Raw genomic sequence first — 15,159 nt, forward strand, 5'->3', positions numbered from 1 at the left:
ACCAAACTACAACATGTACAGTAAATGACTACCGTATGTCACAGCAGGGAGGGGAATAGGAGTGTGTTTAGTGCTTTGGGGGGGGGGGGGGGGGAGTAACACTTTTCACTCGCTCTTTTGATATCCAAACATCTCAGGCGTTTAGAGTACGGCACTTTATTAAATGGCCATGCTGGGGGCACTTGGTGGCGTAGCACACTAACGCGCTGACCACGTAATCGCAAGGTTCCTGGATCGATTCCGACCCTCGACCTATCTTGCGTGTCATCCCTCCTCTCTCTCTCCCATCCTTCCTGTCAACCTCCACTGTCTCTATCCCAATAAAGCAGAAATGCCCTAAAAAAAAAAGAAATTTAATCGGCCGTGCTGAAAGGATACGTGTGGGAAATCGATGGGTTCGGAGACCCTCCCTGGATGAGGGAAGCCATGCCGACAGCGTGTATTGTCCCTGATGTGAACGTGGCATCGTAATCCTACTCCCCCCGACCACCGTGGAGGGTGATAACAGGGTATTAGTCATGGCACAGACAGCATACCTGGCAGACCGAGACAGACAGACGCGCGGCTCACACACTCACCCGCGCCCTCAGACCCAGGGCAGTGCCCCTCCATAGCCCTGCCCAGTACCCAGTATCCAGTACGGCCCTAGGCCACGCTGCGCCACGCTGAGTCCCTCTCTCCCTTTCAGTCTGAGTGACGTGGGAGGAGCGGAGGGCTGGAAGGCTGGAGAGGCTGGGGAGGCTTTATCTGATCTCATTTCCCCACAGCAAAAGCCCAATCCCCAGGGAGGGTGGGAGAGGAGAAGGAGGGAGGGAGGGAGGGAGGGAGGGAGGGGGGGGGGGCAGCAGGCAGGGGATCAGGCTGCTCAGAGAGGGTACAGCAGAGCCAGGGGGGTGGGGGTAAAGAAGATATGCAGAGCTCCTTAAGGGTGGCCAACGGGAAAAGCACTTGGCAGTCGGAATAAGACAGCTCTAGGGTGACTATTTCCAGAGAGAGAGAGAGAGAGAGAGAGAGAGAGTGTTCGTTCTGCCTACAAAAGTGAATGAGACATCGCTTTGCCCTGACACACAAACACACAGACTATTATTACCTTACATGAGAGCAACACTGAGATAAAAGGATTTATCGCAATAAAAAAGTAGCGACTGATAACATTCATTTGTGTATTACGGTACATAATCGGAGAGTTTGCTAATCTCTGCGTTGCGCACAGGTCTATCCGGGGGGCTTGCCAGTGTGTGGCTATCTCCCCCTCACCTTGCACTGATCCTTTGACCTAGCAGCAGCAATGAGTGTGAGAGGGGGTATTACCCTGGATGATTATCTGACTGGGGTGAGGGTTGTGGGTGGTTGGGTGGGGGGGTGGGGGCGGGGGCGGGGGGGGGGGGGGGGGGGGGGGGGTTTACCCTTCTGTCAACATCCAGAGGCAGGGTGCGTATGATCCGGAGGATTGGGCTGGGGATGGGTGGGTTGGGGGGTGGGGGGGGGGTTGGTGAGAGTTAGCCCTTCTGTCCTCATCCAGAGGGGCAGGGTGGCTAGGAGACAGGGGATGGGTGTGTGTGTGTGTATCCAGTAGGCTGGGGCAGGGAGGTGGGGGGTGGGAGGTTGGTGAGGCAGGGTGTATATCCACTAGGCTGGAAGGGGGGGGGGGGGGTATCCAGAAGAGCTCAGCGGCAGCTGGCCTCCTGGTTGATCTCATACTGTATTATCCCTCTCTTAGAAACATCTGTCTCATCTTGCGAGCCCTTACCACTCCCAGGCTTACTACTGTAAACTCTGGCCCCATTCCCCAGTGGGGACGCCACCAGCGTCGTCAGGCCATGGTCACACTGACAAAAACACGTTTGGGATCACGCTCTCGTGACGAGGTTGAAGATGTCCTCTTGGCCTACCGGTAGACGCTTGGGTCTTCGGCGAGAGAGACCCGTGTTCGAACCCCGCCCCGTCACATCAGCAGGCTTAGGTATCTGAAACAGCTATTCCACGGTACAGTACGGTGGCAACGAAAGGGTGTGTAACCTTCTCTGTGGTTCCCCTCCACTCCCTGCGGACGGAAAGTAGCTGTCGCAATAGCTGGGTTCGCTGGGTGCAGGGGGAACTAGCTTTAAAATTTAGAAAAACAAACAGACACGGCGGCCGCGCCTTATCTTATCTGGAATGAGCTGTCCGATTGGGTGTTTGTCCCACACTACAGCGGTGTGTCGCAGGGGTGGGACTGATAGCAATGGGTACAAATTTCAGGTTTTGGAGATTTATGGTGGCAACCTTTACACCAGTTCTCTGAAAGGCGCCGTTCTCCCTCCCATAAAACAATAAGGCACAGGGGCGAGTCGCTCCCAAGGTCTCTTAAAACACACGCATGGCTGTGCACACACACACACACACACCCGCGCGCACGCACACACAGGCACACACACACAGGCACACACACACGCGCACGAACACGCACACATCTTTGTCAGAGGAGCAGACAGGTTTCTGGGAAATGCTTTTAGTTAGTAGGGAGAGGAAGGAGAGCAGACAGAGTTCTCTCTATCAGACCTCCTCTGTCCCCCATAGTTCCCTGTGCAGGAGTCAGAGTCTCTCTGTCCCCCATAGTTCCCTGTGCAGGAGTCAGAGTCTCTCTGTCCCCTATGGTTCCCTGTGCAGGAGTCAGAGTCTCTCTGTCCCCCATAGTTCCCTGTGCAGGAGTCAGAGTCTCTCTGTCCCCCATAGTTCCCTGTGCAGGAGTCAGAGTCTCTCTGTCCCCTATGGTTCCCTGTGCAGGAGTCAGAGTCTCTCTGTCCCCCATAGTTCCCTGTGCAGGAGTCAGAGTCTCTCTCTCCCCTATGTTTCCCTGTGCAGGAGTCAGAGTCTCTCTCTCCCCTATGGTTCCCTGTTCAGGAGTCAGAGGAGTCACAACATTGTGAGCAACCAATCACTCAGGGGCAGCTGCCTCATTAAGGCCAGGCTGGAGACATCGGTCCTGTAAAAGTCAGCTATCTCTAATTGCAGTTTTCCAGAGAAACACACACTGATTACAAACATGCCAACAGGCGTTCAGTCACAGCTGGTGTTCATTGCTGTAAACAAAACAAATTGTTACCACCTTGTCTCTCCTGCCACTGAGCTTTTGCTTGTTATAATTAATTTACTTCCCTTATTATTTTTGTGTGTCGTGGAGGGGGTGCAGTTAATAATTAACAAGCCTCTGGCCCTATCTCAGCGGAGAGCATCCTTCCCTGTACACACGACAGTAAATACACACACACACACAAACACACACACACATACATGCACACACGCACACAGACACACACACATACATGCACATACACGCACACACGCACGCACGCACACGCACACACACACACACACACACACACACACACACACACACACACATATCAAGAGATGTTGGGGTTGCAGAATTAAGGGGTTGGGGGTAGATGGACAAAAGAACAGCCTCCTTGTGCTCTACTCTAATTCATCTGAAGAGGCATTTAGATATTATCTTCACTCTGCAGTCTCTCCCTCTCTCTCTCCCTCTCTCTGTCTCCCACCGTCTCCCTCACTACCACTTTCCCTGGCTCCAGCCCCAAGTTCCTGAGATTAACTTGAGCAAACACACTCAAAATCAAATTGAACACACACTGTGAAATGTCATATGTTAATGTTGAATTTTAATGCTGAATTTTACATAGTATTTTCATTACTTTATCACAAGATTATGGTGGTGGTGATTTTTATACCCTGCCCCTAACTTACCTTGAAGCGTTCTGCTCTGCAGGCAGATACTGTTCTCTCTTTTTAAACAAACAGAGGCAGATTTATTCATATGTCCTCCCACTATGCTGTGATGTTAAATCCCCAAGCTCTATTTCAGTCCCACCACTGCAGGAATCCCTGGCTTGGTGAAACCACACATATACGGACCTGGCAGTTGGCTACTAATGAGGTTTGTCAAGCCACTGTCACTCAAACAAATGGCAGAATATTCCAAACCAGAGATATGCCTCTTTGATATGCATAGGCAGGCTGACACACCTAAAACACCAATTGTTGACAATTGAAATCCTCTATAGTCTTCGCAAAATAATTAACATAAAATGACATTCTGTTTTGCTTTTTGCGCCATACTGATGCAAAGCGACATTTTCTGACAGATATAGGGTGTCATTAGCGGCTTCTGCTTCAGAGCAGCGGTAGCTATTGTACCACAGAGATCCTATGTTACAGCCGTCCGTACAGGGACAGTATAGCCACCAGGCTACAGGCTCATTATGCTGACTATTAAATAACCCAGCATTGCTACGCTCATCTATTTATTTTGTTTAGCAGTTGACCTCGCTTAGCTCTGGAGGGGGGGGGGGGGGGGGGGGGTGGATCAAAGTCATCCCTGTCATTTTCAACTGGCCTACTTTCAGTGACTTCATACATCATCTAGGCCGTGATGTGTGCCACTGCCCTACAGTAGAGGCAGCGGAAGGAAGCGGTAGTGGAAGTACTTTGGCTCACTCTCTCTGCTCGCTCTGCCTCCAGGGAGGGAAGCAGCGATGTAAACACTGTGGTCATCTCTACACATCTCTGCCTCATTGGCCAATTCCGGCGCGACAACCAAGCTATCAAGCCTTTCCAAGATATTAGAGTCTCTGGTCAACTCTTAGCGAAGAACCTTTTTTATCTTTTTGATCTGCATCAACCTGGCTTTAGACCTGGATATCGCACAGTCTCAGCTGCTACACTTGTCTTAGATGATGTGTTTAATTGCCTAGATTGAAAAATAAACATTGGGCTCTCTTATTTATAGATCTCTCCAAGGCATTCGATACGGTCGACCAATGCCTACTCATTCAGAGGTTGTCTGAAATAGGCCTGGATCAGACTTCATGTACTGTAGCTGGTTTGAAAATGATTTAATGGACAGAATGCAGTGTGTATTTACTGATGGTGTTAAATGGTTTTCTGGACATAACAAGGGAGTCCCACAAGGATCGACTCTTGGTCCGGTTCTTTTTACAATTTACATGAACAATATTGGGTTATCTGTATAAGATTGTAACCTGCACTTGTATGCTGATGATACTGTTGTATATGCTATTGCCCCCACAATTGACCAGGCTCTTTCTGAGCTACAGTCTGCATTTATTGTCCGACAGACAGCATTTGTTGAACTGAAATTGGTACTTAACAAGTATAGACTATTCTCCAAAATGATTTATGTACATTGGGTGGTGCTCCCATTAAGTGTGTCCATGCTTATAAATACTTGGGCATTTGGTTTGAAAGAAAGAGTTGCCCTTCTTTTATAGGAATTGACAGAAAGTAGATTGCGCAATCAACCTTCATGCCTGTGCTTGATTATAGTAATATCATCTACCAGAATGCAGGAACCACTACTCTTAAACCTTTGGATGCCATCTAACATAGAGGCCTTTGCTTTATCACAGGTGATCGTTTTAATATTCATCATTGCATCCTTTATCAAAAGGTCGGCTGCTGGAACAATCTACAAAGTACATTACAGTTGGTTGTTCTGGTGCCGCTCGGGCAATTTTAAATATTGAATAAGAACCTCCTTGATGAAAAATGTGGTTGTTTTTCTTGATTGTGTTTTATACAGTAATTGTAATTTTGTATGATGTATGGTAATACATTTTGTGTATGCAGGGCTCCCTTTTAAAAGATACTTGGTCTCAATACGACTCCTAGCCTAATTAAAGGTTAAATAAAACGGTTAAGAGGTTGGGTAATAAAAATGGAGGATTGCTGTTTATGAAAAACATGCAGTGAGTCTCATGGCAAGTGAATGTGCACATGCAAGTAGACACATGACTCAGATACTTGGTACAACTGACTGAGCATGTCTGATGACTTCTAAAGCCTGTGTGTATGTGTGTGTGTGTGTCTGTGTGTGTGTGTGTGTGTGTGTGTGTGTGTGTGTGTGTGTGTGTGTGCACGCGCTTGCTTGTATAACATACAGTATATGGGAGAACACACAAAAATTCCAGTCTCCGAAATAATTTTCAATGGGACTCAGGTACTACAGTGGAAACCATGGCAAAAAACACAATTTCGGACTGAGTGCAGTGTATAATCAGTTCTGATGCTGGTATCTCTGATTGCTTGAGCCTTGTGTCCCTCTCTCTCTCTCTCTGTCTGGTCCAGATAGTGCTCTACATCCTTTGAGTCGATAACGCTCCCTCCCTGTCCTGTGAGAGCTCCTGAAGGGCCAGTCCTCAGCCCTCACAGCTCAGCTGGCTGCCCGGGGAGAAGCCTCTCAGACTGGAGAGGTCAGAGTGCAGGGAACCCCTCTACTCCTCCACACTGCAATCGTATCCACTTCCACACTCAACACCGGCCTGAGAGTCTCTCATGACGTACTCCTGTAGCTTGGCCTAGCACTGGACTCAGACACAGAGTGTGGCTCATCTCTCAGCTAGCTAGTCTGTAGCGGGATGGAGCTAGCTAGCTAGTCTGTAGCAGGATGGAGCTAGCTAGCTAGTCTGTAGCAGGATGGAGCTAGCTAGCTAGTCTGTATGGGGATGAAGCTGAGCTAGTAAGTTCGGAGCTGGGATGTGCAGTAGTCACGAAAACCGGGAATCGAGAAGAGGTGTTAGGGACACTTAACGTGTGGAGGACACACACATTTTGTTTGCAAACGCGTAAGAGACCGGTGTGGAGACACGTGAATAAAAGGTAAGGAACTCACCTATTGTCGTTGACGACACTTAACCTTTCTAAAATCCCTGAAAAAGTTGCTATACTAATTTGATAATGGAGAAAGCGGCCAGTAAAGCGCACCACTGCCTTCGAGCACGGAGGGATAATTATTGAAAAATATGGTCAATGGACATGCGAACAATTGCCTATGTGGGGGATTTCGGGTTTTCCATTGACTGGGAGTTTTAGCAAGAGACAGATTAACATACTAAAAGATAGGCTTGGAAATCATGTTGCTGGTAAGATAAAGAAGTTACGGAACGGTAGATTGGAAGGTTTGGGGATGGAAATCGGAGGTGACAATTAGACGGTCACAACAAGAAACAGGCGAAGCAGCTAACGATGAAAGAGGAAGGTAAGGGGAAGCCAGGGAGGGTAAAGCAAGTTGAATCAAGAAGGTAAAGCGAGTTGAATCAAGAAGGTAGACGCAAAGTTGGATCAGGAAAGTAACCACAAGTTAGGTAGGCTAGGGTCTTCTGACTAGTGTCCTATAATTTTATTGTCTGAGCAGGTTGATGTGGATCTCGACCGCCTCTCTGTCCGCCCACCACGGTACCGACCCCTGACGGCACCGCAGGCTGATAAGAGGGAGGCGGGAGGGGTCCCATCAACGACATTACCCAGTAAAATAAAACCAATCAAAACATGTCGTTGGGTAATGCACCGCTAAATTATTTTTACGGATAGAACTTGCCCGTCTCTCGGCTGAGATCAATTGCACAGAAATTGTTGGCAGAAGCCGAGCTAAGAATTAGAGATTGTACGTTCACAGATAAAGATCATTTTCATTGTACAGCTACGGTCTCCGAAATTCAGGATGAGTGTTGAAAAAGTTTGGTTCAGAGAGAAGCCATAGATGATATTACACCAGCTTTTTAGGCATTATTGGAAAGAGGCATTATTATGTGTACCATAATGTGACATACTGTTTCTCTAATAAGACAAGAGGCCAAGTTTATCTAGGAAAGAGTGATTGTCAGGATAACGCAGGGAACCAAACCCAATTCGACCTCACCGCAGTCAAACCACTGCCAGAGCAAGTGTACTTAGTCTGTGGTCCAAAAGCTTACAGTTGTGTACCTAAAAATGCAGGTGGAACTTGCTATTTGGCATATTTGATGCCCTTAATCAGGCGTGCAGATGACAGGGAAATGGCAGCATTGTATTGCCCTTCGTACATACACAAGAGAGCACTTTCTTTTGGCCAAAGATTTCTGAGTATCCTAGTCCCTAGTTATGGTACATACACATCCCAGGCAGAAATCGAAGCACTCTCCCAGGTGCTAGAGAAACACATGAATCTTACCACAGTGGCTATTTCGGCAGTAGCAAAGGAACTAGATGAGACTAGAACGATGGCCCTGCAAAACAGAATGGCTCTAGACATGATTTTGGCTTCCCAAGGGGGGGTCTGCCACACTATTGGTACCGAATGTTGTACATACATCACAGATGCCACTAGCCAGGTAAAGGATTTGGTAGAGGGAACACACAGAGGTATAGAGATGCTCCACCAAACCCAGGCTTTGATGTTTTCACCTCAATGGGTCAAGTGCTCGGGCCATGGGGGGCCTCTATAGCTAAGTTGCTGGTTACCATATGTGCAATTATAGCTTTCTTGATGACCTGTTGTATAGTGATGTCGGCGGTTTGCAAGGCCACCCACATAATGGAGGGCGGCCACCCACATAATGACAACTAACATGGTACTCGAACGAATGGAGACAGGGGATGACCTTTCTAACCTGGATCCCTTTCCCGGGTACAACTTATCTGATGTGGACGAGGAGGATATGATATTTAGGCTGAAGTGTTGTTAACATTCAAGGAATTAAATGTCAAAAGGAGGCATTGTTATGGAAAATACATTCATAGAACTGTTTTCAGGTTATACACTTTCATATGACTGATACAACTTGTGTAAATACTGTGATTACATTTTCTCTTGCCACACCTCTAAAGTTCTATAGCCATTGTTCTGAGAAGCACTGTATAATTTACCTTATGAACAGCAGTGATTTCGGAGGGAGTGGTGAGGGAGCGCAGTAATGGGGGAACAGACATATCTTGCCGATAGGTGTAAAATGTTGAACGCCGATTGATCAGTAAGAAAGCGCCGATTGATCAGTAAGAAAGTCTCTCCATTGTTCATTTTCTCCCGCCCTCTCTCACGTAAGCACAAGTCCATCAGCCGATAGCCTTGGCGGCGCCTACCATTATGTTTAAACTGTATAAAAGACAACCCTGATAATCGTCTCTTCAGACTTGTGCTGAACGGACCCCCGGATCTACGCTGGGCTGCTGTTATGCTCTTGTCTCTTGTTTGCAAGCAATAAATACCGGACTCAGATATTGTGGCTACTCAGGACTTGTTTCTTGATTCTTACCTCAGAAGAGCTGAAGTACAGAGTGGTAAATCCAAGACTTCCACCACAGTGATAGCATAACCATAACCATAACCTTTCTGAAAAAGTGCCACAGTCAGTCTTGTTTGTGCTATGCAAATACAGACCTGGAAGATTCTGTTGCCATGTGGAAAAAGGTTTTATGGTCAGATGAGACCATAAGATTGAACTTTTTGGACTGAACTCCAAGCGCTATGTTTGGCGAAAACCAAACACAGCATACCACCCAAAACACACCATACCTACTGTGAAGCATGGTGGTGGCAACATTATGTTGTGGGGATGTTTCTCTTCAGCGGGGACTGGGCAATTGGTCAGGATTGAAGGGAAACTGGATGCTGCCAAGTACACCCAAATTCTTGAGGACAACCTGCGTCCCTCTGCTAGACAGCTGAAGATGGGCAGGTCATTCACCTTCCAACACGACAACGATCCGAAACATACCGCTAAAAGAACAACGCAGTGGCTTAAGGATAGAAAGGTGAATGTCCTTGAGTGGCTAAGTCAGAGCCCTGACTTAAATCCGATAGAAAATCTGTGGATGGACTTGAAGAGAGCAGTCCATCACCGCTCACCACGGAATTTGACTGAACTTGAACAATTCTGCAAGGAAGAATGGGCAAATATTCTCCAATCTAGGTGTGCAGAGCTAGTAGAGACATATCTAAACAGATTGATGGCTGTAATTGCGGCAAAAGGTGGCTCTACAAAGTATTAAATCAGGGGACTGATGACTTTTCCAACCCTGTTTTTCTTGTTTTAACTGTCGCCTTTTTTTTCATTAGTTTGATGTTGTATGGCTAAATTTGTACATAAAGCTGGAAAAAGTTTTTTTTTAATGGGTTTTGATTTCAGGCTGTATGACAAATATAGTAACTATTTCAAAGGGGTATGATGACTTTCTATAGGCACTGTATCTGTAGAAGTCAATTAAATCAATGGTTAGAGCGTAAATTAACTGAAACACTAGATAACAGTCTTCAGGCCAATTTATAGCAAAGTGTAGATGTGTGAAAAATATTATCTAATAAACATGTGACTAACCAACAAACATCAAATAACAATGTCAATCCAACATAGCAAAAGCTACAGAACTCCTTTTAATCTCACAAATTAGGATCTATTTTATCGCGGATGCTTTCTAATCTTAAAATCTTCAGACTGGTTCCATGTCCTACAGGGTCAGAGTGTCGCGTATGAAAGATATTTTAAAAAGATCCTTTAGCTATGCTGTTGCTTCAAAACATTGAGGTGAACTCATTTTACAATCTGCAACGTTTGAATCTGCAATTTGATTTGAGGAAAACCCTAGCCATGCACTGCGTCGCCTTGGATTTCTTTGCGCAAATGTTTTAACCATGGGCCGACTGTTTTCCCTTCAGAGTAGAGGGGAGGAATAAGATGTTCTTCTGCCCTGGATAGTTGCCTGTATCCATTCCCAATCCCACTATGACCTAACATCCTGACTCCTGTCTCAATGATATTTCCTCACTTTATTCTGCAACGCATAGGGGGCGTTATTCTTGTGCCTATTCATTCATGTCAATTCTCCTCTATTTCGTCTCTTGCCGAATCTCCGCTATTTCGCACTCTGTCCTGTATAGCTATGAAAAGCTGCTCATTTTACAGATGAGAGCTAACGTTTAAATGTTGTCATAGTGTGTCTCATATTCATGTTAAATGTATGAATTGAACTGTTGGCACACAATCTGCACGTGTTACAAGGAGAGAAGCATACTGTAGGTGGGAAATGACAGGAGGCAGACAGGCCCCCAGAGCTCGTAGGCCCCCCGCTTTGTGGGGGCGTGTCGTATGGATTCTCTGGAACCATGGTTATCGTAACATGTCACAGGACACACCTGGTGGGCAAAGGTGTGACTTTTATGGAGTTCTCTGGAATCAGAGACATATCTAAACAGATTGATATCTGTAATTAAATTGAGACAGGAGTCAGGATGTTAGGTCATAGTGGGATTGGGAATGGATATAGGCAACTATCCAGGGCATTTTATTCCTCCCCTCTACTCTGGTTATTGTAACATGTCACATGACACACCTGGTGGGAAAAGGTGACTTTTATGGAGTTCTCTGGAATCAGTTGAGTAAACTGTTGAGTTCTCAGGAATCTTTGGAACATTTCCTGGAATCTCAACTAATAGACCTGTCTGGGAGCTACAGTATAAAATCAGTGCTCTGCTCTACACTCCTCACCAGCGCACCCAGCACCCAGCACCCAGCACCCAGCCAGCCTACACTGCACCACAGAGGAACAACACCAATCCAGGTAAAGACACAGTACAGTACCTGTGCAATAAAAAACCACCAACATTTTCATATGTTCTGTTTTTATAAGAGTGTCTACCTTTTAGAGTGTTGTAGTACTTGGTTTTCTATTTGCATTAGTAGCATTTCTCTCTCCAAACCTGGTTAACTCCATCTCTCTCATTGCAGCAGACATGGGAAATCATAGTTCAAATGTTTCAGGTAACATCGGGGGCAACGTTCAAATAACCAGAGGTGAGTAGAACGCTCCTATTCCAGAACGTGTTCAGCAAGAGAGGGACCTGTATCAGATATAGATACACAGTGCATAACCAACTGTATATCAACCAAATGCAAACCTAGATAGGCTATTATTCTGAAAATAATTCACTATAAGGTCTTTTAGCTCTCTGAAGGTCTTAGGATTAGTAAGTATTAGGCGTTTGAAAAACCAAACAACATGCCCAGTGCTGAGTGTTGCCTATGTTGTCTGAAGTACAGTAGCCCAACAAAGCTATTGTAGCAGGACTCAAAACTGAGTGTGCTGGAAAACCCTGCCAGTGGTAGGTCAGATTTAGAGTTATGGTGCTCAGTGGAATTTCCTGTTTTTTTTTAGCTTTTGACAACTCTAAAGATCTAACTTAATATATATTTACAGACTAAGCCTTAATGACAATAGCTTTCTGTGCTGTTACCCTGTCTGAGCCTGCCCCCATCTGAGATATTACCCTTGTCTATAATTGTATATTACTGCTTACCTGTAGGCCTACCCTTGTTGAATATGTACTGATGTGTCCCCTGTTTTCAATGCAGTGTTTTTAAACCTAAAGCGAATTTGTCTTCCATCAAACAATAAGAACCACCCCCCCCAAAAAAAACTCTACTCCACTACAACAGCGTCTGCCTCATTCATGTTGTCAGTTCAATACTTTCTTTAGAGAAGATCATATTGACCAGGTTTCTCTCAGCACTGTGCAGTGACTCTCATTTCCTCTTGTGTGCTTTCTTTCTTTCTTTCTTTCTTTCTTTCTTTCTTTCTTTCTTTCTTTCAGGTGCACCGGTAAACCATGCTGCACCTGCACCTAATGTCTATGTGGCCAACGCCACAGGCAGCATATTGCATCTCTTCTACAAGGGAGAGAAGATGGCTGTCTGTCACCTCATCAAGGGGACAGCCCTCATACATGGCGATGCAGCAGGCTCCATCCTCATCCAGCCCGGCGACTACATCGAATGCCCCATCTTTGAGAACCTGTACGTCACAGGTTTCAATGTGAGTGCCCACCAACCGTTCAGCTGCCCTGACCAGCGCCCTCTGTTCGACAACTTCCTGGCAGAGAATGCTCAGGGTGTGCACAAGTCTTGCATCATCACGGCCGGCGGGGGGGTGAAGTTTGCCAAGACCGGAGAGATCTGGGTGGATGAGGCAGGGGTAGACCATGCCCCCCAACAGTGATGCCACCAGAGGACCCTCCTATAGGCTGACACACCTCTCAGATATATATATCACAGACTAAACCTGATCCATGAAATCACAGTTCAATAAAAAGGGCTCCTCTTGCCTTCTGTAGTATGAAAGATTTTTCTCAGGGTGTGTGGCATAAATCAGCAATGTAATCAAATTGCTTATTTCTTGACGAATAAATATATATATATATATATATACATTTTTGTGTGTGTGTGTGTGTTTGAGCAAACTGATTTCACAAAAAAGTATTTCAATTTGTTCTAATCCTAAGCAACCTGCCCTACAGTGAGTAGGCTGGCCTACAGACATCAGGTTTTCAAAGGCCTTGAGCAGTTAGCCCAGACATGACATACTCAAAATTAGAGGTGTATATTTGGAGTGCAAGATTCAGCCTTGCGCAGTAAATTCACGTAGGCTACATTATGCCCCACTCTCTCTCTTCTCCTATGCAGCAGACCTCATCTCTCAGCTAGCTAGTCTGTAGCGGGATGGAGCTAGCTAGCTAGTCTGTAGCAGGATGGAGCTAGCTAGCTAGTCTGTATGGGGATGAAGCTGAGCTAGTAAGTTCGGAGCTGGGATGAAGCTGAGCTAGTCAGTTCGTAGCTGGGATGAAGCTAGCTAGCTAGCCCGTAGCAGGATGGAGCTAGCTAACTAGTCCGTAGCTGGGATGAAGCTAGCTAGCTAGCCCGTTCACACAGACAGCTGCTCTGTCTGAACATGACGAAAGGCTTCCTCCAGCCATATAATTCACATTGTCAGAATGAGTCAAGGTTGCCTGTCAAAGTTCTCTATCGGAGGATATGTTAGAGGTCTCCCATAAACATTTAATGTCCTCAGACACAGGGAGTACTTTTAGCCGGTGATGCACTAACACAACGGACATAAAACAAATATCTGGCTCGGAAAGAACAAACCCATGGTCCATTTAGACTGACCGCACAGGAGAAAAGCGATGAGATTGCTCTCCAGGAGTAAAACAATTGAGGAGATGGAGAGAGAGAGCTGGTGGTTGCAGCTGGTGGCTGTGAGCTCTTAACCGTGAGATTTATTAGCTGATTGTCAGTGGAGCACGGAGCGCGGTCCGTGTGCTAGCTAGCTCTCTCGGCTCCCATCTGTTCAACACGGTACAGATGCTTCTGGGCTAAACGACTCAACTCCAACTACAGAGAAGCATTAATGACGGCTCTCTCCGGGAAGGTTACCTCCGCATATTATTCACATCCTCATTCACCTGGCTGACAGCTGCGGCGGAGAGAGCGCCCACGCTGAGCTGGTTCTCTCTTATCGTCCCGGGGAATCCTGTATCCGCCGACCACGTCGTCATAGGGCATGTCAAGACGCACCTGTCTGTACCGGCGTGCTAACATGTCACAGCTCAGCGACACTCCACTGGGTGCTACTGTTTGTGTAATGTATCGGCCTTTGTGGGAAGACCTCACACAGGCGTGAAGGTGAAGAGTGTACTGGGTGAGGGTGAGAGTGAGGCTGGCTTCCCCTCTGTCCCCTGTGGTCTCCTACTAGGACATGACCAGGCTCGGCTCCCCTCCCCTCTTATCCCAGCTCTTACACCCCCCCATTCACCTCCCACCTGCTCTTCTCTTATGCCCGATCTACCAACACCTCGTACACCTGACCCCCCCCCCCCCCCCCCACCCCCACCATCCCCTAGGACCTCCGCTGCCTCCACTCTTCTTCTCCTCTCCCCGCACCTCCTCCACCCTACAACACCCCTCCCTCTTACAATAGCTACTTGCACCTCCTTCTCCCCTCTCCTGTATGACAAGTAACCCCCCCCCACACACACATACACACACACCGGAAGCAGGGAGAAGCAGCAGGGTGAGGCCGCTTGACTGAAATTGATTCCAACATCTTCTCTCGCCTGGCCGTGGCCTTTCCACTCCACTCACATCACACACACACAGATTCTGCTCTCTCCCAGCCCAACAATAACACACTGCTACACACTGTTACACACACACAAAGCCTGCTCTCTCCCAGCCCAACAATAACACACTGTTACACACACAGATTCTGCTCTCCCAGCCCAACAATAACACAATGTTACACACACAGATTCTGCTCTCTCTCAGCCCAACAATAACACACTGTTACACACACAGATTCTGCTCTCTCCCAGCCCAACAATAACACACTGTTACACACACAGATTCTGCTCTCCCAGCCCAACAATAACACACTGTTACACACACAGATTCTGCTCTCTCTCAGCCCAACAATGACACAATGTTACACACTGTAACATACACACAGCCTGCTCTCTCTCAGCCCAACAATAACACAATGTTACACACTGTAACA

General features: G+C 46.8%; 1 protein-coding gene across 1 annotated transcript in view; it reads right to left on the reverse strand.

The window, feature by feature from the left end:
* nol4lb (nucleolar protein 4-like b) overlaps nucleotides 1–15,159 on the reverse strand; it is a 104,694-nt gene that overhangs the window by 33,857 nt on the left and 55,678 nt on the right. The gene's annotated exons all lie outside the window — the stretch shown is intronic.

This window comes from Argentina silus (assembly GCF_951799395.1).
Source record: "Argentina silus genome assembly, chromosome: 8".
NCBI classification, from domain to species: Eukaryota; Metazoa; Chordata; class Actinopteri; order Argentiniformes; family Argentinidae; genus Argentina; species Argentina silus.